This window comes from Zonotrichia albicollis, chromosome 31 (assembly GCF_047830755.1).
Source record: "Zonotrichia albicollis isolate bZonAlb1 chromosome 31, bZonAlb1.hap1, whole genome shotgun sequence".
Taxonomy (NCBI): domain Eukaryota; kingdom Metazoa; phylum Chordata; class Aves; order Passeriformes; family Passerellidae; genus Zonotrichia; species Zonotrichia albicollis.
The window spans coordinates 2,006,390-2,030,825 of NC_133849.1; the positions used below are offsets into that span (position 1 = coordinate 2,006,390).

At 46.6% G+C, this 24,436-nt stretch overlaps 1 protein-coding gene and 1 long non-coding RNA gene across 2 annotated transcripts in view; both read left to right on the forward strand.

Moving 5' to 3' along the window:
* Window positions 1-24,436, forward strand: part of LOC102065444 (class I histocompatibility antigen, F10 alpha chain-like) — a 469,176-nt gene that overhangs the window by 248,380 nt on the left and 196,360 nt on the right. The window lies entirely within an intron of this gene.
* LOC141725910 (uncharacterized) lies at window positions 703-7,748 on the forward strand. Its single transcript, XR_012577470.1, has 4 exons — window positions 703-816; window positions 1,591-5,595; window positions 5,995-6,079; window positions 6,323-7,748. It is a non-coding gene; the product is annotated as an uncharacterized LOC141725910 (long non-coding RNA).

Consider the following 24,436-nt stretch of genomic DNA (forward strand, 5'->3'; position numbering starts at 1 on the left):
GCAGGACTGACCCCGGGGCACAGTGACCCACGCTGCAGCACTTGGAGCGGGCTGTGCCCCATGGGATGGACTCAGCTCGGAGAAGTTCCTGGAGAAGTGTCCGGTGGGAGAGAGCCCAGGGTGCAGCAGGGGAACGACTCCTGTCCCTGGGCAGAGGGAGAAGCCCCGGGGCATGAACAGAGCCCGGCCCCATTCCCTGTCTGCCGGGGTAGGAGGTGCAGCTGGAAGGAGGGAGGCGTGGGGGAAAGCTGGATTTAAGGGTCTTCACTTACTTCTCATTATTCTGCTCTGAGTTTTTGGAGTTTTCTGTCAGAAATCTCTCCCCTCCCCCACTCATCCACAGGGGTTTGGGACGGTTTTCCCGTTTTTGGGGGAAATCAAAGCGATGCACTGATGCTCCTAATTAGGGGTAGGAGAAGTGAGGCTCCAGGGCGTCCCGCTGAGCCGGAGCCACCGGAGCCGCAGTGCCGGGAAAGCCGTGGCGAGAGCTGCGGAGAAGTTTGTGTTTTCAGCTTAATCCCCCTCCCAGCCGGGCCCGTTCCAGGGCTGTTCCTCAGCTCCGGCTCTGCCCTCACGCAGCCCGGGGGGGCCCGGAGAGCGCGGGGCGGGGCTGTGCCTTGTGCAGAGCCCGCCCCTGGCTGGGATTGGGCGATGGTGCCGTCAGTCGTGGTTGTGGCGCGCTGATTGGTGGGAGCGGGGCGGAGCCGGGCCCCGGTGTTGGGCTGAGGGCGGTCGTAGCTGGGCAGCGGCGCCGTTGTCGGCAGCAGCCGGAGCGCGGTGAGGCGGCGGCGGAGCTCGGAGGCGGCCGCAGCGCAGGTGGGAGCCGCGCTGGGTTGTGCGGGGGCTCGGGGCTGGCTGCGGGCCTCGGGGGCGGAAGGGGGCTCGGGCGGGTTCGTTGTGCCGTGTCCGGCCCGTGTTGCCGCTGGCGTGAGGGCGCTGCGGGAGCGGCTGCCCGCGGTCTCCTCCGGCAGGAGCCGCTGCCGGAGCAGCGCTGGCTCGGCCCGGTTGCTGTGGCTGGGACAGAGGGGGCTGCCCCGTGCCCGGGGCTGTGCGGGGAAATTGCCGTGGCCGGAGGTTTCTGTGCCCAGAGGAGACAGAGGAGTCCTGTAAAAGTGATTTTATTGCTGAGCAGAGGGAGAGGCCGTGGGGCATTTGCCGTGCGCTCTCTGCCATCGTTGTAGTTCGCAGCCTCCTTTTCATCCTCATTTCCCGGCCTCATGTCCCTCTCCGTTTGCCCACTGGCTGAGGTGCTTGGAAGGTTCACACCTGCCGATCCACCAACTGCATGTCCTCGTTAATGTGCACCCCCACTTTTGTATAACAGCCGATAACCATGGCTCTGTTCAGTCTTTGTTCTTCCCGAAGTTCAGGAATTCAGCGGGAGTTTGTCTGAGCAGCAGTCCATGTTAATTAGTAACAGGTTTTGAAACTGATGGTTTCTCCCTTCCTTATCTACACGTCACTGGCCCTATCTCCAGGCAGATTCACTCAGTGAATTGTTTTGGTTTTTTTTTGGGGGGGTTTTTTTGCCTTACTGTGTCTTTGGTTTTGGGATTATTCTCAGTGCCCTCATTCCCTGTCGTTCTGTAGCCGTTTCTGCATCAGGAGGCCTGGCTGCATCCCCTCTCTCCGCTGGTGAATGAGCTGCACTCTCAAGGTGTGGAGCATGGTAAAAAGATGAGAGTTGCTGTAGCACATCCGAGGAGAAACAGCATTTGTTTAACCCATGGTCTGTCATGGAGCCACAAAACCGTGTCCCATTGCCATCCTTTCCACGTTTTAGCTGGAACATGACCTGCTTTTTTGTTTCCTTTGTTTTCTATTTCACTGCTTTTCCTTTGTCATCTATTTGCCAACAGCAGTTTGAGTCATTGAATTTTTCATTAACTCCTCCTCCTTCTGCTACCAGATGATCTGATCCCATCCCATGGTGAATTATTGTGTTCCTCATTTCCGTGGATTGGTCAGCAGGAAGTTCAGGAGCTGGAGCTGTCTGGTTGGTTGTTATTCTGTGGACAGCCTTGTTATCTAATGATGTCATTGAAATGAGAAATGGGTTCTGTGGCTCCTGATATGAATTGGTTCGGGTTCCCAGGGGCTGGTTCATGGTGTTGTAGGATTTGTTCTGGTGGATGTTGATGTTTTTCCCATTGTTTGCACTGCCTCAGGAGCCAGGGCTGCATCAATTGGCCATTTTTCTGTAATTTAAACATCAAATACTTGTGTTCCCAACTGCTTTCCTGAACTTGTGGTAGCAACAGCCACCATGCTGTAATCCACCCTATATAACATAGACAGTGACAGCACATGTTGGAGTTGGCAGAGGGATGATTCCCCCCACTTTTTCAAGTGAAGTTTTCTCAACATTCTCCATTTGCTGTTTCCTTTTGCAGCTTCACGGTTTCTGTTGCAAGGTCAGAGCCCCCTGGGCTCTGCCTTGAGCTGTGCAAATTCCATCAGTGCCAGCAGGCAGAGCTTGGGGTGAGGGGCAGAGGGAATCAGCCCAATTCCCGCCCCGGGCAAGAGACCCAGGTGCATTGTCCACCCTTTGCCCAGCAGTGTTCATTTGCATTTCGAAAGCTCCTCTCAGGCTGATTAGAACCAAAGCTTCTCTTCCAGGGCAGTAACCTGGTGACTCCCCTTTTCCTTTCCCACCCACCTTCCTTTGCCTTTTTTTTTGATGTCTGTTTTTTCCTATTTTACAATAGTATTCTGTTAACTGTTTATGAGTTAAAGCGTCGCATTTAAACCTCTTCTGGTTTTTCCAAATGCATCCTAAAGGTGAGCATGGAGAAATCCAAACCAAAATTGTGCCATCACTAAGAGACAAGCACACACATACCCGAAAAGCCTCTACTTCTCCTAAGAATAGAAATTGATTCTGACACCCCTGACCCAAAACTTACTGACCAATAGAAGGATCAATAAGAAAAAAACATTCTAATGTTGTAATCTCATCACCAGAATGGTGGGAAGAGCCAAAACTCTCCAACATTTCCAGTGTTAAAAAGTCAAGGCATTACTTGATTCTGGCCAGGATGTACAACAGAAATCATTTCACTCACACACAGCCCGAGTGTGGAGAGAAAATTGTTGAATGACACGTGAGTTTTCCTAGAGTTTTCCTAAACTTTATACCATCCAAAACCCACAGAAATCCACTGGTTTAATGTTCATTGCTTCCAAGTTGTGTAAGTTTTAAGTGTTTGGTTTCCTATTAGACCCAGATTTCTTCCCCTCTGATGTAAATTAGGTCCAAACTCGTGGATTTCCTTCTCAGCCTTTTCCAGCCCAGGTGTCTCCAGCTCTGCCGGGGGCAGTGTCTGGAGTAGCTGTTGGTTGCTGTTTGCTGCTGGGCAATGTTGATGTTTTGTTGCTGCTCGTTATCTCTGTGGGTGTCTTTTGGGCTATTCCCAGTCTGTTGAGAGGTTGAACTCATCTCCATTGAATGGTGTAACATCCCTTAAATAAAACCTTTAAAATTCCTTTCCTCAAGGCAAAGACAAACCAAACCTGAGTAGAGAAAATATATTTAAAAGAACCGAAATTGGTACATTTTGCAGCAGTGCAATGGCAGGCAGCCCAGAGTGTGGGTGTGAGTGAGCCCCAGAGTGGAATTGTGCCCTGGTGTTCCCCAGCAGCTGTGGCAGTGCAGGCCCAGGCAGCGCTGAAGCTGCAGCAGTGGCAGCAAGGCTTGGCCCCAGGGGCTGGAGATGGCAGAGGAGGGTGGCCAGGATTGCAGAGGATTCCAGCCAAGGATTAAACCTGCTCTGGCCTGAACACCCAGGGGAGCACTGGCAGCTCACACCTGTGGCCCACCAGGCCGGGCCTGGGCCGTTGCATTTCCAGCACCAGAGGGACTGATAAGAGACTGAGTGAGCCAAGCTACAGCCCACGGAGGGGACTTTGTGAGTTTGTTTCTCTTTTAGAGCAGCAAGAGGTTTTATTGTTTAATACTGTTTAGGTTTTATTGCGTAATAAACAGGTTTTTCAACTTTTCTTCAAGGAGGTCTTTTATTTTTCCTGAACCAGTTGGGGGAGGGGCCAATGGGGTCTAGAGGAACCCCTTTGGGGGTTCTCTCCCAAATTTGTCCTGAACCGGGACAAGGTCTTTTCCAACTTCAGGGATTCCACGATTTTCATTTCCTATTGCCCAAGGGTGTCTTCCGTAGCCAAATGGTGAAAAACTGGGGCAAAGACCAAGATTTTGGAGACAGTGGGATAGAAACTCCTCCAGAAAAGGTTCTTGCCTTCTGCCCAAGCACGTGGATCCTCAGCCAGCATGGACACTGAAATCCTTTTGTTATGGTCTTGATTTTCTTTTAATTTCTCTTCATGCCTTTAAAATATCTAATCTTGAGGTAAAAGTAGACATTGAGCTAAGACATGGCTGTGGTCATGGTACAACGCAGATATGGTGGGACACAGACATGGAGACTGACATAGGGACACATGGACATGGAGGGAGCCATAGCCATTCATGGGGACATGTGTGGACACAGGCATGGATGGAGATGTGGGGAACAATGACAGGGATGGAAACATGGTGGGGAGACAGCCATGGGTGAGGACATGTTGGGACATGGCCATGGCCAGTGCCATGGGGGAAACTTATAGGGCATATGGGGGATGCTGGGTTGGAGGGAGTTGAGGGTTCCTGGGAGGGACCTGGGGCTTGCTGAGGCCTTTGGGGAACCCAGGCCAAGTGGCTCTGGCTCTGCTGGGTGAGCCAGGGGGAGGTTCTGGGGCAGCTGCTCAAGGACCCTCTGACCTGAAGCCCCAGCCAGGCATTGGGCTCCTGGAAGGGGATGAACGTCCTTGTCCCAGGAGGGAAATCCCAGCATCCCCAGGGTGTCGGGGGCAGCTGAGGGGCCACAGCAGGGAGGGGAAAGCCAGACAGAGATGTTACACTCTTAAACGACACCCCAAAAGTCCCAAAACTCAGGGATTGCTCCCAGGAAAAAGCATCCAGGAGCTGCATACATTGAGGGGAAGGGGGGATCTGACCCCCCCCAGACTGAGCAGGAGGGGCCTGTATCCCCCAAAACCAAACACAGGGACGTGAGGTGAAGCTGAAGGCATGATGGGGAAGGGGTAGGAGTGCAGGGGAAAAGAAGATTCAGAGCGTGAGAGGGATGGGATCCCAAGACTGAATTGGGAGGGGTTCTTGGGTTGGGGGAACGATGGGAGAGGGGATGGGATAGACAAAGCGTGGTTCAGTGGGGATCCCATTGTGTTCCCATCGCTTGATTCCTGGAGTGATTCCCTGGGGCTCTGGAGGGGAAAGGATCTGCACTGGGTGGGTTCCCAAGCCCCCTGCCCATCGCTGGGGGGCTCATGGGAAGTTCCCTGGTTTCCTCCACCCAAACCCTGCAGCCATGGGAGAGAGAAGGGTGTGAGAGGAAGACTTGGAGTGGTCAGGGAGGAGGAGCAATAGGAAGAGGAGGGAGAGAGGAGGCGGAGGATGGGAAAAGGAAGAGCAGGAAGAGGAAGAGGAAGAGGAGGAGCCACAGCAGAACCCCACGGTTTTCCCGCTTTCCCACTGAGTCTGCAGCTCCCCTGGTCCTGGCAGCATCAACCCCCCAGATCTCACAGGTGAGCGGGGAGGGGGAGCTCACCCCAAATCCATTGGAAGATCTCTGTGAAGGTTTGTTTACAGAGGGGGGGATGTTTGGATCTTGCAGATGCCCCAAAAGTGAGATGCAGATGCCCCTATGGAGAATTGTGGAGGGTTCCTGTGGCAAACTGTCTGTACTGGCTGGGGTGGTGGTACCAGCTGAGGGGGGACCTTGATTTTGGGGCTCTGATTGGCATCAGAGTGGGGAGAGCAGCAAAGGCCAATCCTGGAGCTGGGGGATCCTGGCAGCCTGCAGGGGTGGGGGAAGCTGGAGATGAGCAGGGTCTGGGCCTGCCTGCCTGTGAACAGGGCAGTTACTTCTCGAGCTGGGCTTGGGAAGCAGGACCAAGGGTCTCACATGTTGTTTTTCCCCCAAGCCAGGATTTGTCAATCCCAAACTTTGTCTGGATGGAGATGGAGGAGGCTGCGAGGAAAAGGAAGATGGCCTGGGACATGAGGCAGGTGAGAAGGAAGTCGCTGCCCCTTTCCCCCTCTCCTCTGCTCCATGTCTCAGCCCAACATTTTCCCTGGCTGCAGGACAACCCCACTACCAATGCCGTCCTGCCAGGGATGAACTGGGGGGATCTCCTTCCCCTTCCCTCTGGCACAGAGGCACATCCCATCCTGTCCTTTTCCATAGCTCCTTCCCTTTCTCATTCTGTCCTTCTTTCTTCCTCATTCCTTCCTTTCCTTTTCTTACCCCAGACACTGAGCTGCAGACAGAGACCAGGGAGAGCAAATCCCTGCTGCAGAACCTCATGGAAGAGGCAGTTTTCAGCAGCTCTATGGAATGGGAATCCAATGGGGAGGATAAGCCCTGGAGATGCCATATAAGGAGGAGTTGCAAACGCAGCCCTGGGAGCTGTGAGGAGGAAAGGTGCCCCCAGAAGGCAGCTGGAGATCCATTTGGAACTCAGAGGTGGCGGAGACAACTCATGGCTGGCAGAAACCCCACAAGTGCTTGGAATGTCGGAAGGGCTTCAGCCAGAGCTCTGGAGCTCAGACATGATCCAGCACCAGGTGGTCCACATGGGAAAACGGCCCTACAAATGTGGGGAGTGTGGGAAGGGCTTTGGGTGGAGCTGCAAACTCATCAATCACTGCAAGGTCCACACTGGGGAGAGGCCCTATGAGTGTCCCGAGTGTAGGAAGTGGTTTCTGAGCAGGTCCAATCTCATCGTAATGAGTCAAGGGGTGAGCTGGAAATGTATTTATGATAATTGAAAACTCTGGATGAGTCCAGGGGCCAGCTGGGAATATTACTGAGATAGTAGAAGGTTACATATTTTAGTTAAGATTTTAAAATTTGTTAAGAAGCTAAATTCGCTAGCAAAATCACATACCTTAGTGAAAGAGTAACAAATATATTAGAAAGTAAAGCTAGGAGTGACAGGGATAGATGTAGCAATTGTGAAGGAGCAGAGACCATAGAAATATCTTGCATTAAGAATAATCAAACCGTTAGGAGAGGCTTGATTGTGATCAGCAGATCAAAAAGTCCTGCCAACTGGCCATGGGTGAAGAGTTTACCATGAGAAAGAGAGCTTTCTTCTTCCCATACGCCCACTCCCTTGTTTCAAAATCCCACTGACCCAATTAAGGGAGTGCAATTGTGCAGCCATATTAGGTATTCAGCTGATTATAATACAAAGTGGGCAGATAATGATTATATACTACACCTCCTTAGAAACTGCTTGGCTATGTAAAGCCTTTTCTGTATAAATAGAGAGCAGGAGTCTGCAACTCCTTGCACCTGCATTTGGAAATGATTCCTCATGTGTCCAGCGCTGCAATAAAATACCCTTCTTTTCAGCTTTAATTAGTTGAAGAGTTGTCTGTCTGTGCTTCAGTACATCAGCAGATTCACACAGAGGAGAGGCCCTTCCGCTGCCCCGACTGCGGGAAGGGCTTCAGGCACAACTCCACCCTTGTCACCCACAGGCACATCCTCACTATGGAGAGGCCCAATGAGTGTCCTGTGTGTGGGAAGAGATTCTCCGGAAGCTCTCCCTTGAGCCAACACAAATGGAGGCGTAATTAAGGGACGCCCTGTGAGTGTCCCCAGTCCCGGTGTCACCCCCTTTTCTCTGCCCACAGAGCTCCTGAGCTGGTGGCAGCCACAGCCCCTACCGGTGGCCTTGCACCTGGCTGAGACCTCCTGTGATTGGGCAGGGAGTATTGGGGCGTGACTGGGCAGGGAGGGTGTGGGCCAGGTGAGGAACACTGGGTGCTGAGGGTCTGCCCAGCAAGTGGTGAGTCATCAGACCTGCTCTCTCTGATTGGCTGACTCTTGTTCATCACATTCTCTGATTGGCTGTGGAGAGGCCTGGGAGTTGAGAAAAGGAATGTGAGAGATCCCACCCTGAGGACTGACACCAAACCCAGCCTGGGCACAGGGAGTGAATTTATTACCAACCAAATCACAGCAGCACAAGAAGAATAGAAAAAAATCTCTCCAACACCTGCCCCACACCCAACGGGGATCACCGAGAATCAGGCTTATCAACGATGAAGAGACATCTGAGATTAGATCAGAAGCCAATTTTATTGAGTATAGCAAGGGTTTATATAAGGTTTGATTTGTATGGTGCTTATATAGGGCTCTATTTTTGGTAACAATTTCCCACTGGTTACACATTCTTCAGGACATTAGGTCACCTGTTAACATTATCTTATCACTAAGTCTCACAATATTTTTCTTGGCCACTTCTTGCCCTGGGAACCTTTATCTGTGTCTGTCTTTCCCATAGTTTCGTCTTGATCAGTCCTCAGATAACAGGTCCCTTTATCAGTTCCACTGTACTCTCTGTTTTATTCCCCATACATCCCCCTATCTGTTCAAACAAAAATACACTCTTACGTGACTTGTCTATTATTTTTTTCACACACTGTAAAATACAAAGAATAAGCATAACAATACATAATACAATGCCTAATACATATAAGGGTATTTTAACGAAAATTGTTATCCATCCACCAAGTTTCCAGTCCCCTAGAAGTTTTCCTAGCCCTGTAAACCCTGATACCACCGGGTAACCTTAACCATTTTCCCAAGGGCATAAGTCTGTTAGAGGTTAAACAGGTGCTGATGTGGTGTTGAGGTTTTGTTCACAAGGGTTCTCTGCCAGTGTTGGTGTTCAATTTGAATCGTCAGGGCATGCACTCAAAGATTCTCAAAACGGTGTCACATTCTTTGATGGAATTCACTTGGGACCATTCTCTATGGAGACACAAGCAAAACCTCTACCCCAGGTTGTGCATACTGGCAGCCTGGTAAGAGAGAGAAAGCCAGATAAACTTTCCCAGGAATTGTTCCGGGGACTTTTGAGAAGGCTAAGACAAATAATTAAAACAATCTTGCAGCTGGTGTTTTGAACGGTTGTTTTCTCATAAGAGGTTTACTAAAGTGTGTTTCCTTAAGTAGCCAATCATGTGAAGTGTGTTGATTAAATGACCAATCAGGTCCACCTGTTTCAGAGCAGTGTATAAAAAGGAACGGGTTTCTAATAAAATTATTATTAGTCTCCTGAAGAGAGTTAGACTTCATGTGTCACCTGACTCCTGTTCCTGACTCAATGGTGACACCATGTGAACTAAGGATCAGGCCCCAATATCTTACCAGATTCTGGATCCTTCATTAAGGCAGGGTTTTTTTCCCTTTTGTTGCAATTGTGAATTATAATTAAAATGTCGAACAATCGGTGGGTTGGGGTTCATCAAAGAACAATTCAAAAATTTTAAAACATAAAGGGCTTTCTGCAGTCTCTTGTCAGGGGTGCTATCTCTGGCCCTCCCTTTCTATTGTACCAAGAGACGTTCGAGGGAGTCATGAGCCCGTTCAGTGACAGATTGGCCTGTTGGGGAATGGGCAATACCTGTTTTGTGCATAATTCCCTGTGGAAGTCATATTTTCTGGAAAAATCCCTTGGCCCAGGATTCTTCTCCTGGGAAGCTGAGAAGCCTCAGAGAAAAAGGAAAACGATATTATCTCATTGCTTCTTCTGTGTTTTGCTGCTTTGGAATGTATTTGGAGATTGTTTATCCAACAGGTGATTGTTTCCTTGGTTTCATGTGAATTGTTTTGACTTAATGACCAATCACAGTCAAGCTGTGTCAGAACTCTGGAAGGAGTCATGTGTTTTTCATTAGTATCTTTTAGCCTTCTGTAAGTCCCCTTTCTGTCTTCTTTAGTGTAGTTTAATATAGTATTAGTATACCATTCTTTAATATAGTAAAGTATAATAAAATAATAAATTAACCTTCTAAGAACATGGAGTCAGATTCATCATTCCTTCCTTGGTCTGGGAACCCCACAAATACAAGAATTCCCCATAAGGCAAAAAAGATAGCAGCTTGACAGGAAGCATGAGCTGGGCCATTGTCTGTCTTTACTTCAGATGGTATACCAAGCATTGCAAAAGCAGCAACGTGTCTAGAGACATCTTAAGCTGTTTTCCCTGAATGGGCAGATGCAAAAAGAGCACCAGAAAAGGTATCAAAAGAGGAATTAATGTATTTTAAATGCCCAAATGCAGAAAAATGCGTAATGTCTGATGCCAGACCTGAAGGCTCTGAAACCCTCTGGGATTAATACTTCCTACAATAGAGAGAAAAGAATACTTTTGGTAATCAAGACAAACAGCAATAATTCTTGAAGTTTGGGCTTTACTAATTCCAAAGTGCCAAATCAAAGTGACACCATTTTGGTGAAAAAATGGAATGGCTCAATTTAGCCTGTTCTATCTTATTAGGTAGAACAGATTCTCATACAGGCATTGTTAAAAGGTCAGCTTGCCTGTTCCCTTCAGCTAAAAATCTGGGAAGTTCTGTATGCAATCAAATATGCTTAACAAAATAAGGAAATGTTCTATTTTCTAAGGAAAAAATGAGGAGCTGCAACCAATAAAAAAGTTGACAATTTTCAACCTCCTTCAAAACTGATGCTTCAGCTCTCATCACAATTCCTACAACTTCAGCTGAATCTGTAACCAGATTAAAGGAACAGAAAACTTTTGAAAAGCTCTGACAACAGCAGCAAGTTCAACAATTTGGGGGGACCCCTGAGCTGTGGATACATCTGCTCTCCAGGCACTAGAAGAGGGGTCTCTCCATACTACCACAGATTTCTGAGAGTGACCAGAACCATCTGTGAATACTGCTAAGCCTTGAAGTTGGTTTTCTCTGTCAATTGAAAACAAATATAAAAGCTTAAAAAGTTTTTTAAAAGATGTCAAAACAGCTCATGTTTTGGAGGATGTATTGAGATTTGTCCACTGAATTCAGCAAAGGCTACCCTACAGGTAGGAATATAGTGGAAAATTCCCCTCCTGCAAGAGAAATGAGTCTCTGTCAGGCCTGAACAACCAGTTGGGCCATCATTTCATGTTGGTTACTAATGGTATTAGTCATTTGGTGCGGTAAATAAATCCATTCAGTGATAAACAAAGAGTCTGGTGCCTTGGAGTCCCATTGAAACATCAAGGCATGGGGCTGTGATGCTGGATGCAAGTTTATTTTTTAAAAAGGCAGATCAGGTACTGTTGGAGAATTTTGTTCAGACATGGCTTATAGAAAGGCCATGATCACATACAGCTGGTTAAAAAGTAAAAGGCAGCTGTAAGCAGCAAGTTCTCAGGCTTTTTCCTTAAAAAGTAAATATCGTGTCCTTGGCTAAGTGATGAGAAAGGCATGGTGAAAAACATGGAGTCCTTGAAAGGGTGCTCAATAACAAGTCAACAGCAGGATGAGAAAAACAAGTATTAGCCTCAACAAGAAACCACAGGTATTGACAACAAAGGAGGGGTTGGTGTGTGATCTGTAACCAATGATGAGCTCAGGTTTTGCAATATGTATGAGCTTAATTAACACTACTATAAAAGTGTGTAAGCCGGATCAATAAATCAGAGATCAATGCTCATCAGTCAGGATGTGGTCGTCTCCCTTCACTTTCCTCAAGGTACCCAGCGTGCAGCTTGTTGGCTTACTATGGCATCAGTTGGGCATTGCAGTGCCTGCTGAACTTGAAATGTAAGTTGTCTAGGTGATAAAAGATCTGAATCTCCTTTTAACCATTCAAGCAAAGGACTTTTAGCTTTGTATTTGAAATTCCTAAAAAGGAGTGCACCCAGTTGATTGTTCCCAAAAGTTTTTGTGCATCATGTAAGGCGCAAATATTTGAATTTGCAGAGCTAGAGGAGAAATTGAATAGACTCCAACGCACTACCCCAAATACCTCCACAGAGGATGTTTATGTTCCTTTTTGGGAGCTATGCAAAGCCCTGCCTGATTTACAGCTTTGGTGACAAGGGCTAACTTAGGCTTTCTCCGTGACTTCTATTGTTCAGCTGCTACAAGAATATCATCCATAGAATGGTAGAAAAGAACACTGGGCATTTGTTGATGAACAGAATTCAGGACCTAGCAATACACCACTGGAAAATAGTACAGCTGTTTTTCATGCCCTGAGGTAAAATTATCCAGTGATATCGCTGTGAGGCCACCTGCATGTTTGTGCTTGGAACTGAAAAGGAAAATTTAGGAGCATCATCAGGATGTAAAGGAATATCAAAAAAACAGTCTTTTAAATCTGTAACAGTCAAGTGCCAAGTTTGGGGAATCATGGTAGAAGATGGGAGACCAGACTGTATGGCCTCTATGACCTTCATAGCTACATTTTTCAAAAGCCATGGAGTAAATGCCATTTGCCAGTTTGTTTTTTGGTAACAAACACAGGAGAATTCAAAGGATGGGTAGAAGGGACTATATGCCCGTTTCTGGAGCTGTTGTTGGGTCAACTCCTTTAATGCACAAAGTTTTTGGAATGGTAGGGGCCATTGATCCAGCCAAACTGGTTTCTCTGTTTTCCAGGTTAAAGTGTCGCGCTCCAATGGTCCCCATTAAAAATGTGATTGAATTCCAAAGACCCATTGGGAGAGAACATCCCCCACCACAGTACCATTGGCATTGGTAATACAAACAGTATGACTGAGGCACAGTGTCCCTCGGGGCCTTTGATCTGTATCAAGTGGTGGCTTTGACAGCTGCAGCTGCTTCCTCCAATGCCTGCAAATGCCTGGAGCACTTCAGCAAGGGACCACTGTGAGGGCCATTTGGCTTGAGAGATAACTGTAACTTCAGCCCTTGTGTCTATGAGGCTGTCAAGTGTTATCTTTTGTCCTTTTGGTGTCAGAGTACACCAGCATGTAGGGCATTGTTCTAATATAGGTTTTACCCATCATACTTGGGGTGTTGCAGTAGAGCCAAATTCCTTTTTTTGCGTTATGTCTGTGAAAAGTATGCTCATGGTTTGGGGAAATAAAATCAATTAAACTTTTCAATTTCCTTGGGGAACAGTGAAAGGCATTTGGAGTGTCCAGGCCATGATCATATTCTCATTATCAGGGTCAGAGTCTATAACCCCAGGGAGAACAAAAAGTCCCATCAAAGAGGTGGATGACCAATCTGTAAACAATGCATGCATACGCTGCCTGGGTGGTCCGAAAACTCCTGTGGGAAGCAAATGAACAGATGTCTCAAGTAATGTTACTGTGATGGAGGTGAACAGGTCCAGTCCGGCGCTCCCTGCTGTGGATGGTTGTAAATTGGCAATGGTCAGGCAAAGGCTGCTTGTGGCGGCTGGGCTGGGTCTTGCTGTGGTCTGCGCTGAGGCATCGGCTGGGGCATTTGTGTCTGTGTGCGGTGCCACCCTGTGCCTCATCTTCTGTTTCCCGATATCAAATGCTCTTAAAATCCACGACTTGGAACATTGTTGATTAGCATAATGCCTTCCATTATGGCACCGACAGCAAATACTGGGAGCTTTGGATCTGGCCTCTTCTTTCCAAAACATTACTTTTTTAAATGTCCAGATTTCCTGACCCTGAAGTACATTCAGGAGTCCCCTGGCATAATCTTCAAAGCTGCAAAGGTGTCACTGTTGAGGCGGTCAAGACACAAAGCAGAGATTACAAACAGTCCCAGATGGCAACTCCTTATTATCGAACATAGCTGAACTTTTATACGCTTTCTAATTGTTTATACTTCTTCTACCCTAACTATTGACCACAATAAATCAACATAACATCATTGGTGAAAAATTACAGTGACTTCAACTAAGTTTTTAAATTACTTTGTCCAGCTGCAAAGTTCTCATCTTTCTTCAATTCCTCACTTCTCTTGGTCTCCTTGGTTACAGACTTGGAGAGAGCTCCTTATCAGCTTCTTCTTGCTTCTCAGCTTTCTTCTCACTCCTTTAGCTAACAGGCCCACTGTTAGCCCCTTCCACAATTCCTCCTTTTTGTTTTTGAACTGTAAATACAGCTGCTATGGATTTTTGCAGGGCCCTTTGCAAAAATCCAAGCAGACAGGGGAAACACAAAGCAACAATCACAACCATCAACAAAATTAACATTCTCATTCTTAATACAATTGTTCCTGTCCTTCACCTATAAGTGCTTTTAAAATTCTTAAGAACTTTATCCTATAAAATTATATGTCTAATACTCAAACCTTAAACTATAACCACTCCAAGTGCTCAAAAGGAGATGCAGGAATACTAGAACAAAGATTCCAAAAACTTGCATTCTCCTGATCAGTGCAAACATAAAAAACCACACCCTTTAATTACTATGAATGCACATTAAAACTGATGAAATACATGTCCTGATGTATGGCCTTAGCCAGTGTCATCCATATGTTCTGCTTCAGCTGGGGAACCATCCATCCTGTCCTTTCCTGCGTGCTCCAGATAAGGTTTAACACAGCGAGCAGGAACCCATCAAGGACCACTGTCTGTCAAAACACAAGCATAACCCCTCCCCCAGGTTATTAGTTCCTCTGGACCAGACCATATACCAGTGATCAAATCCTTGACCCATACCTTGACATTTCTACAGAAATCTGGTTGCCTAGAATTCAAAGAGGAAAAATGGTAAAAGACTGGAGATAACTGTGAGTCAGGTAGGGGATGCAAAAGGTTTAACACATAAATAGCTTTATATAATCCCACTTGAGGTGACTCCTGTTGCATTCCCCCTTTTTGTTTTTGAACCTGACGTTTAAGAAGACCATGAGCCCTTTCAATAATTGCTTGGGCTGTGGGGACATGTGGAATGCCTGTTGAATGCTCAATGCCCCAAGCACGAAAGAATTTTGCATTTTCTGCAAAGCATATGCTGGGCCATTATCCATTTTTACGTGACACAGAACACCTAGGATAGAAAAAGCATGAGAAAAATGACAAATAGCATCACGAGTTTTTTCTCCTGTGAATGCTGAAGCAACCATTGCATGAGAAAAGGTATCAACTGTGACATGAATATACTTAAAGCAACCAAATTCTGGCATTTTAGTAACATCAGTTTACTTCCTCTAAAGCGGAAAGACCCCTAGGTTTGGTACCATAATATTGAGTGACATGAGTCATGTGAGAGTCAGGACAAGAAGAAAGAATTTATTTTGCTTCACCAGGAGACAATTGAAATTGCTGCTGTAAAGCTTGAGCACTCCCATGAAGAAAAGGATGAGACAGAATTGCCTGCTGCGACACATTAGGTACAGTCTCGATTGCAGCAGCAGCTACTAGAGAATCTACATAGGCATTACCTTCAACAAAAATCCAGGTAATGGCGTATGGCTACAAATATGCATGATGAAGTAAGGATGTTTCTGAGCACTAATAACTGTCCATAACTTCACTAACATGATAAACAATGGTTTCTCTTGAATATTACACAACACTTCATGATCTAAATGCTTAACCAAATTGGCAACAGAAATGGAATCAGTAACTCTATTTAGAGAATCAGGAAATAAAGTAAAAGCCAAAAGAACAGCACAAAGTTCAACCAATTGAGGAGATCCTTGCTAATATGCGTTGTCTCATATTAGCAGTGATCATCCTTTCTCCAAGTCCCAGCTGCTTTTCCCGTTTTCCTAGACCCATCTGTAAAAACTGTTATACCTTCCACTGGAACCAGAGAACAAATTTGTTTTCCTTCAAAAGGAATTTCTTTGGCCAGTTTTAGAACAGGATGAGAAGGCAAATGGAATTTGTTTGGCCTGTAAAACAAGATAAGGCAGACTGCAACTCGTGATTATTTTGAAAGCACCATTGAAAATACCACTGTTTTACAGCTATCACAAGGGTCGCAGGGTCATGTCCCAAAATCTCATGACGACGTCTGTGGCCTTTGATGATGATATCTGCAAAAAGCTCATAAAGTCCTGGAGCTGTTTTCCGAGATCTGAAAAATCAAAATATCCACTCCAGAATATGCAGTTGATCTTCCCAATTATCACTCCATTGACACAGTATTCCACATGGTATTTCATGGTGCTTCAAAATAAACAATTGAACACCAACAGAGGTATCTATTCTGTTACAAATTTGTGTGCTAAGGCTAATTCAATTTTTTCTTGGGTCTTTTTTGCTGCTGGGGTCAATTGCCTCTCATCAGTACAGGAAGTGATGCCTGGGAGCAAATCAAACCATGGTTGCATCTGATGATTAGTTATGCCTAAATATGATCTAATCCAACCTATTAAACCAACCAATTTCTGCTACATCAGTAGCAGTTTTAACATCAATGTCTAACTTCACAGGCTGAGCCATACCTTGAGTGTTAGTCACCAACATACTTAGATATTTCCAAGGCACGTGTTCCTGCACTTTCTCTGGGGCAATGATCAGACCAAAAGTTTTCAAATTTGTCACAGCACATTGTTTAAGAGCTGATAACTGTTGTTTGTAATCAGATGCCTACAAGATATCATCCATGTAGTGATAACAGTAGCAGTTTTTAAATTGCTCCTGCACTTTTGACAAGGCCTGTGCCACAAACATGCAAATTTTTAATGCTTTGGGGGAGTGCCCTCCATTGATATCTTTTATTGGGTGCAGCATGATTTATGGAAGGCACAGTAAAAGCAAATTTTTCTTTGTCTTGCTCAGCCAGTGTGAAGAAACAATCTTTCAAACCAATGACAACTATTCACCATTCCTGTGGAATCATTGTAGGTGTAGGAAGGCCTGCTTGTAAAGCTCCCATTGTTGCCATTACAGCATTTATCTGCTGTAAATCATGTAAAAGTCTCCATTTTCATGATTTCTTTTTATAACAAAAACAGGGGTATTCCAGGAGCTGAATAATTCTTCAGTATGTCCTGCTTGCAATTGTTCTGTGACTAATTCCTGCAGGGCAGTAAGCTTTTCGGTAGTAAGGTGCCACTGGTCAACCCAGACAGGTTTATCTGTCAACCATGTCAGGGCCACAACTGGACATTCATTGCCCTGCATCACAGTGGCCCCTATTAAAAATCCGTAGTAATTTTGACACCCCATTGAGATAAACAATCTCGTCCCCACAAACTTTGAGGAGCATCGGCAACATAGAATCTGATGTTAGCTTGTTGGCCATCAGGATGTCTCTCATTAATTACAATGGCTAACAAAGCACCTGTTGTGGCACCACCCAACCCCAGAAGTCCAAAACTTGCATAAGCGAGAGGCCACGATTGAAGCCAGCAAAGTCACGAGAGTATTCTGACATCTGCGCCAGTATCAATCAAAACTGCTACTGATATGGTTCCTGGATGACATCCACTGGCTGTCACAGACATCTTTTGTGAAAAATCCTTTCTTGGGATTTTTCTCTTTTCTGAGAAACTGTGGCCTCAGCAACAAAGTGTAAACAATGGTTATCTGTTGCTGTGGAATGTAACAGGTGGATCCGTGATTGGTCTCCTGGGGATGTTTGGATTTACTGACCGCTCCCGGCAGAGCTGGGTCTCGCTCTCTGCTGAGACAGAGACCTTTGTTATTCATTCTTTTTTATTCTGACCTTAGCTAGCCTTCTGAGAACTTTTCCTTCTATTTCTTTTTAGTGTAGTTATAATGTAGAATATATATATCAAAAAATAATAAATCAAGCCTTCTGAATATGAGGTCAACATTCTCGCATCTCTCTTCACCTCCAAACCCTTGTGACCACTGTCACAATTGGTGAACCCCGAGTGACGGAGGAGGAAAAAATCATCAGTTGGTGACCCCTGGTCTGAAGAGCAAATCATCACTTGATGAGATCCCAGAGGAGAATTTCCATTGTTTTAATTAAAGCACTCGTGCCAATTCTCTGAGCTTGCGCCAAAATTGAGGGATCCCACCTTGCCTGTAAATCTGAGTTAGCAAAAGGCCCAGTACCCAGCAAGGCATCAACACCCACAGCATGATGAGGGTTGTGTTGAGGCAACTGCATATTTGTTAGAGCTGTGCACTCAGACACTTGACTCCAAGTGTCTTGAAATACACCGTATTGTACTGGCTGGAATAAAATTGTAGCAAAATGCATGATGTCATAAGGTGCAAGGATAACTGCATTAATTACATGTATTAATTGCATTATCTCTAAGGAATTAATCCCATACTGAGCCACTTTCGACTGGAGATCTTGCACAACCTTCCAAGCAAAGATGCAATGACTATCATCCTGCCCTGTTCCAGGAGCTGCTTTAAAACCTGGAAAAGCCATAGGATTATCACAGGCAACATTTGCATTAGCACCATTCTCCTGAGGTATTCTTGGAGCACTTGATCTTTCTATCATGTCCCAATTCTTTTCTTCAGCTACTTTCTTCCTAACAAATTCCCAAAAGTCCTGAGGCTGTCAAGGAAGCCCAGGTACTTGACATGGGGGCAAAGTCCATCAGGCAGTAAGGCTAGAGGTATTAGAAGGTGATCTGTCAACAGTTCCTTGCCCAACTCAGGTGTTACTGTGGGCAACTCCCCACTTGATTTGCTGTTGCTGTCACTGTCAGGTAACGGAGGATATGACCCTGCAGATTGTTCATGCAGCTCAGAGGGGAGTGAGGGGGCAGATGGTTGGACTAGAGCAGAGGGAAGCAGGGGGCAGACGGCTGGGTTTCTCTCTCTGCTAAAGGCATTTCAGCTACCTGGTGCAGCAGTGTAGTGTATTCAGGCACCATCGTGAGCTGCTGTGCAGCTGTGACATAAAGAAGTTTAGGGGTCTGATAAGGACATACATAGACAGTTTGCCCAGAAGCCTTGGCAGCTCTCCCAGAAGCTTTGACAGCTTTCTCACAAGCTATGGTAACCTGCCTGGTAACTTGCATGGCACTTGCACCTTCTTCAAGGATAGGTTCCCCTCTGCCTCATCTCCCTCATCAGTTTCTGTTATCAACCCCGATTCTTCGTCCACATGCTGCTTTGCTTGTTCTTGATCTTTCTTCCATTTTCTTAATGCCTCAAAAAGCGATCCCCAGGTAACAGCTAGATCAACAACAGTTTAATCTTCTGCTCAGATGACTTCCCACAGTCTGTCCCCGACTTTTTTCCATGCTCTGACACTAAATGCTGTGTCAGGATCAGTGCCAAAATCCTGTGATTTAGCCCACAGCAATTTACTATGAAGGGCATAGTCTGAACTATTAATTCCCTTATTTCTTAACAAAACTTTCCATATAGCCAAAACAGTCTCTTCTTCATTAGATAAATTATTTCCCATTATTACTTGTTGGTATCTCACCTACTTCCAGGTGTCTTGATAAGAGAAAATCAGGTCTGGGCTTCCCTGTGGTTTCCACCCACCATTCTCAGCTGCACCAAGGCCGCCTCCCCACTACATCCCAGTGAGTCACGTTTGCCAGTTGCTACGACCCCGAATGGGTCCAGACCAAGGATGTTCTTAAGGGCGTTGAATGACGTCGGGGTCACCAGATGACACTGTCAAGGCAGTCATGACACAAGGCAGAGATCACAAGCAGTCTCAGATGGCAACTCTTTATTATCGAACATGGCTGACCTTTTATCACTGACACTTTCTAATTGTTTATACTTCTTCTACCCTAACTATTGGCCACAATAAATCAACATAACGTCATTGGTGAAATGTTACAGTGACTTCAACTGACTTTCTTATTGGAATATGAATCCCAATATTACCAGTTGGATTGTGGCTGGGCCAGTCTGACCCTCGCTGCTAGGCCGAAGGCAGCATCTGTGGTGTATCACCCCAGAGACATCTTTAGCTTGCTGGTGGTTGCAGCTGGGCACTAAGTAAGTCCAGGCTTGTTAGGAACTCTGTTTACCTCAGGAGGAAAGCTTCAGGCGATGGTGAAGAGAAAAAGGAGAGGATTCTGCTGGAGGGTTTAATATCCAGAGGTTTATTCCATGGTTACAGAGGTCTGAATCTTAGGAACAGCTCCAACAGAATCGCGTCCGCATGGCCTGATTCACCTTTTAAGCTCTTGGGGCAGGGGGAGGGGAGGGGACAGGTGAGCCACCAACCAGGTGAGAGGGGCAGGGTCTCAGGGGAGGCTGAGAGCTAGACAGACCAATGACCTCTGGGCCTGAGGGTCATCCTTTGAACTTGACCAACCACACGACGCCTTGTTGGAATGTTAAGCCTGATTGACAGGACTCACTCAGCAAGGGACGAGGGGGGAGGGGAAGAGGGTATTGGTACACCTGGGGAAGGGACCTGAAAGTTTAAAACACACCACAACACTTTCTAAAAAACACTTCATCCAGCTGCAAAGTTCTCTTCTTATCTTTTTCAATTCCACACTTCTCTTGGTCTCCTTAATTACAGCCTTGGAGAGAGATCCTTATCAGCTTCTTGCTTCTTACCTTTCTTCTCACTCCTTTAGCTAACAGGCCCGCTGTTAGCCCCTTCCACACACAGGCATTTGCTATACCAGCCCCCACAGCTTCATAAGTAACAGTTGCCCAATGCTGAAGGTACACAGGTGGTTACATGCCTCTATCATTTACAGCAGGGTGGGTTCCTCCTTAGACAAGGACTTCAGGAGGTTTTTACACTTCTCATTAGCATTTTCAACAGCTAATTTTGAAAGCAGCACCTCTCTGGCAATGTGATTCTCAATTTGTATTTTAAGAGCTTGTTTCAAGCAGCCCTTGAATTGCATATAAGGCTCAGCTGGTCCTTGCTTTACATAAGTAAATGCTTTTTGGGGCGTCACAGCATCGGGAACCTTTAAAAATGTGCCATGCACAGCTTCAGTAATAGCCTCAAGGGCCTCTCTAGGAATGTGGGTTTGCCCAGCAGGGTCTGAGTGGGTTCCTTCTCCAGACAGGTGGTCATTCATGAGGGCTGCAATATTCTGGTTTCCATGTCCCACAGATTTCACAAGCAAAGCTTCTAACCCCTTTTTCCACTGAGCATCTGTGGAGGCCAGTGGGCCTACAGAACAAAGGCCATTATAGTCCTTTGGACAGACAGACAGACCCCAAGTTGGAGAAATCTCCCCTGTTCAGGGCAACTGAGCAGAGCCTCTTCCAGGATGCTTTGTTGTATATGCAAATGTACCCAGTTCTGCCTCCCTGATTGGAGTGTTGGCCTCTCCTGCCCTTTTTCGTTATATTTATATGTCCTTGAATGTTCTCCCTTCCCCGCATATCCATTGGCCCCATATTGCCTCAGTGTCCCACCCCCTTTACCCTATTGGCTGCTACCCCTTCTCTCCCCTCTGTACCGCCCTCAGCCCTCAGCCCATTGGCTCTGATGCTGTGCTCCGCCCTCCCTGTCCCCTGTATTTAAACCTGGACGCTCCATTGTTCTTTTTGTCTTTGTCCCCAGACCCCTTTGTGTATGGCTGGAATAAACCTCCTCCTTTGACCTCCATAGATAGGCCCTTCCAGCTTCTTTGTTGTTGGTGATTCTACAAGAGAAGTGTGTGCTGCAGGGATTCTGTGTGTGTGTGCCTGTGCCACTGAGCAGCTTCAATACTGGAGATGCTTCTGGAAGGTCACAGCCTGAACAAGGACCTCTTCAGAGCATTCCTGGAGGTGTCTTCAGTAGCTTTTTTGCTACTGAGATTAAGCCATGTTCAGAGCAGCCAGTTCCCAGAGGAGACTCCTAAGTTTTATTGGGGCAATCCCACAGGTGACCGGCAACCTTCTTGAGGTGAGAAGATCGGTTGGAGCTGACGGAGCACCTGGAGAGCTTTTGCTCTTTCCTTCCTGGTGAGTAATATATTTGGGGGTCACCCTTTTTTGTCTTTCCTTTGCCTTCTTTTCCTCTTGGATGTTGGGAGGAAGTGTGGGGATGGGAGCCAAACTGACCCACCCAGAGAAGGAAGTTTATTCCAAGGTTATACAAGTTAAAGGAATACTTGTTGGGGAAAATTTTCATTTTTCAAAGGGAGATTTAAAATCTTTTCTTCATTGGTTGTTCAAGTATTTTCCTGATATTATGAGGGAATGCATTCCAATGAGTTTTAGGACCATACAGGGAAAAGGTTCTACATTCTTCGAGTTAAAGGGGATCTTTCAGTGGGGAAATTTTATCCTTTGGCCTTATTGTTACGTCTGTAGAAAATGTTGGGAAACATTCAGGACCCCAGTTTAACACCCCTTCTCCCCATTCCTCCCCTCACATCCCTAAACCCTCTTCCCTGCCTCAGGGAGGATTGGGAGATGGATCCTGCCAGCAGGCGCAGGGTTGCTACCGTCTCCCTGACATCTCCCAGTCTCCTCTGTCCCCTCTCCAGGGCAGCACTGGCCGTGCTGCCTTGGGCTCTCCCCTAACCCTCTTACCAATGTCCACATACCCAGTTCTACCACCCCATGTTGCTCTCCCAGATGGTTCCAGCAATGTGGCCAGCCCTGCCATCTTGTCTTCTCCCTCTCCAAGTTTTCCTGCCCTTTCTCCACAAAATGGTGCTGACCCCACAAAGGTGACGGCCATTTTGTCACCTCCCTGTCCTGCCAAAAATGGCCCCTCCGACACTCCCCCCACTTTCTCTATTCCTGTCATCGTGCCCTGCCCCTCCCCTTCTGTGTCAGGAAGTGTGTCCATGTTGGGACTTCCCTTCTCTATTGGAAATCCCCTCCTCTCTTGACTCCTCCTCTGATCGTCCTCCCCTACCCATTCCCACAACACTGGAGCCAGAAGTGGTGATGACAGTGACCAGAAGGAGGCCATATTGGCTTCCACAGCTGCCCACAAACAGGCAGATTCCGGCTGCCCCAAGAGGCCCCGTGCAGTCATCAAGCACCCTCCATCCTCCTCAGAGGATGAAAGTAGGGATTCCGCAGACCTGGACTCCGATCCTGAGTCTGAGGATTGCTGGGCCAAGCTGCAGAGGGAACCTACCTGGGAGGGGTCAGAGCTTGTCAAAAAATCTTGGCCTGGTCAATTATATGTAAACACAGCAGAAGGGCAACTGCAATCAATTCCTGGGAGCCAATCCCCTATGGGGAATTGAAGGGGCTCTGCAAAGTGGCTAAGGAGTATGGTCAAGGGATGCATTTCTTAAAAAACTTGATGAAAGCTACTTTCTCTGCCCATATCTTGATCCCTCATGATATTAAAAATATCATGAACTGCCTCCTCTCCCTGGCTGAGTGCATGCTGTGGGAGAGGCAGTGAAAAAGGCATCTCAAATCACTGGCGGACACATATTCAAAAGATGCCAACAAACCAAATTTAACCCTTGAACAAATGGCAGGAGAAGGTGACTTCCAGAAGCTACAAGACCAAGCAAAGGATTTACAAGAAGCTGCACTCAATGACATCGCCACTGCTGCAAAGACATCCCTGCTCCTCACTCCCAATGACACCCTACATACACAGAGTGTCACTAACATCAAACAAGGGGTGACTGAACGTTCATAAAATTTGTAGACAGACTTAAAGTTGCTCTTGAGAGACAAATAGAAAGCCCAGAGGCCAGGAAAGAAGTTCAAAATAAAATGGCCTTGGCAAAGGTGAACGCTGACTGAAAAACAATATTAAGTGCTCTCCCCTTCGACCCAGAACCTACAGTTGACCAGATGATTGAGGCCTGTGCCAAATTGACTTCCACTGAACACACCGTGGCAAAGGCAATCCCTAAGAGAGTAGCAGAGGCCTTTTTAACATCCAAAGACGCTGCAAAATGTTTTAATTGTGGGGAACTGGGCCATTTTATGAAGGACTGTCCAGAACACAAAATGCCTAAAGACCAGCAGCCACCAAAGAGGTGCCATTCACCACATTGTATGGATTGCAACAGATATTCTAACAGCCGTTCTCAGTTTTGTTATCACCTGCAGCCTCACCACCACCAGCACCATTATCAGCCAAAAAACTTCCAACAGACTGCAGGGCGGCCCTGTGTGAAGACAGCAAATGGAAAACTGTTTCACTCTACCCTCCCCACTATTCCAGAGGTCCAAGATGTGGGAAATTCCCGTGGAGCTCTTCATACTCCAAACAGCAGACCAGAGTCACCAAGGCTTTCCAGCAAGTTCAGGTCGGGACGTGATGCCAGCTGGTGAGTGCTCTGTGCATACAATTTGATCCATCTGCTTTCTATCATATTCCCACCAGAAAATATGGACCCCTAGAGGGCCTAAGAGATGTGCTGGTAAAAGATCATTGTATTCATGGACCAAATGAAATACATATTACAGCAGCAGTACAAACTGTTGGGCCAATTGTCGAAATCACAGTCACTGTCTGCTGCACAAAACCACCACACTTCCTGCACAGAGAGACTGTGATCGCCCAAGCCTTTTTATTGCCACTAAGCATAGACAATATCCCAGAGCACCCAATGGCATTCTGGGTTGAAATCATGGGCCAAGACAAACCTCTTATAGAGTGCAGTCCGTTGAATAAAGGTAATAACATCTACCTACAAGGGATGGTGGACACAGGGGCTGACATTATTATGATTACACAACCTAAATGGCCCCCGAACCAGGAGCTGACTCCTGTCACTGGAGTAATCTCAGTGATTGGAGGAGCCATCGTCTCCATGAGGAGCAAGCATACTATCACAACAGAGGGACCAGAG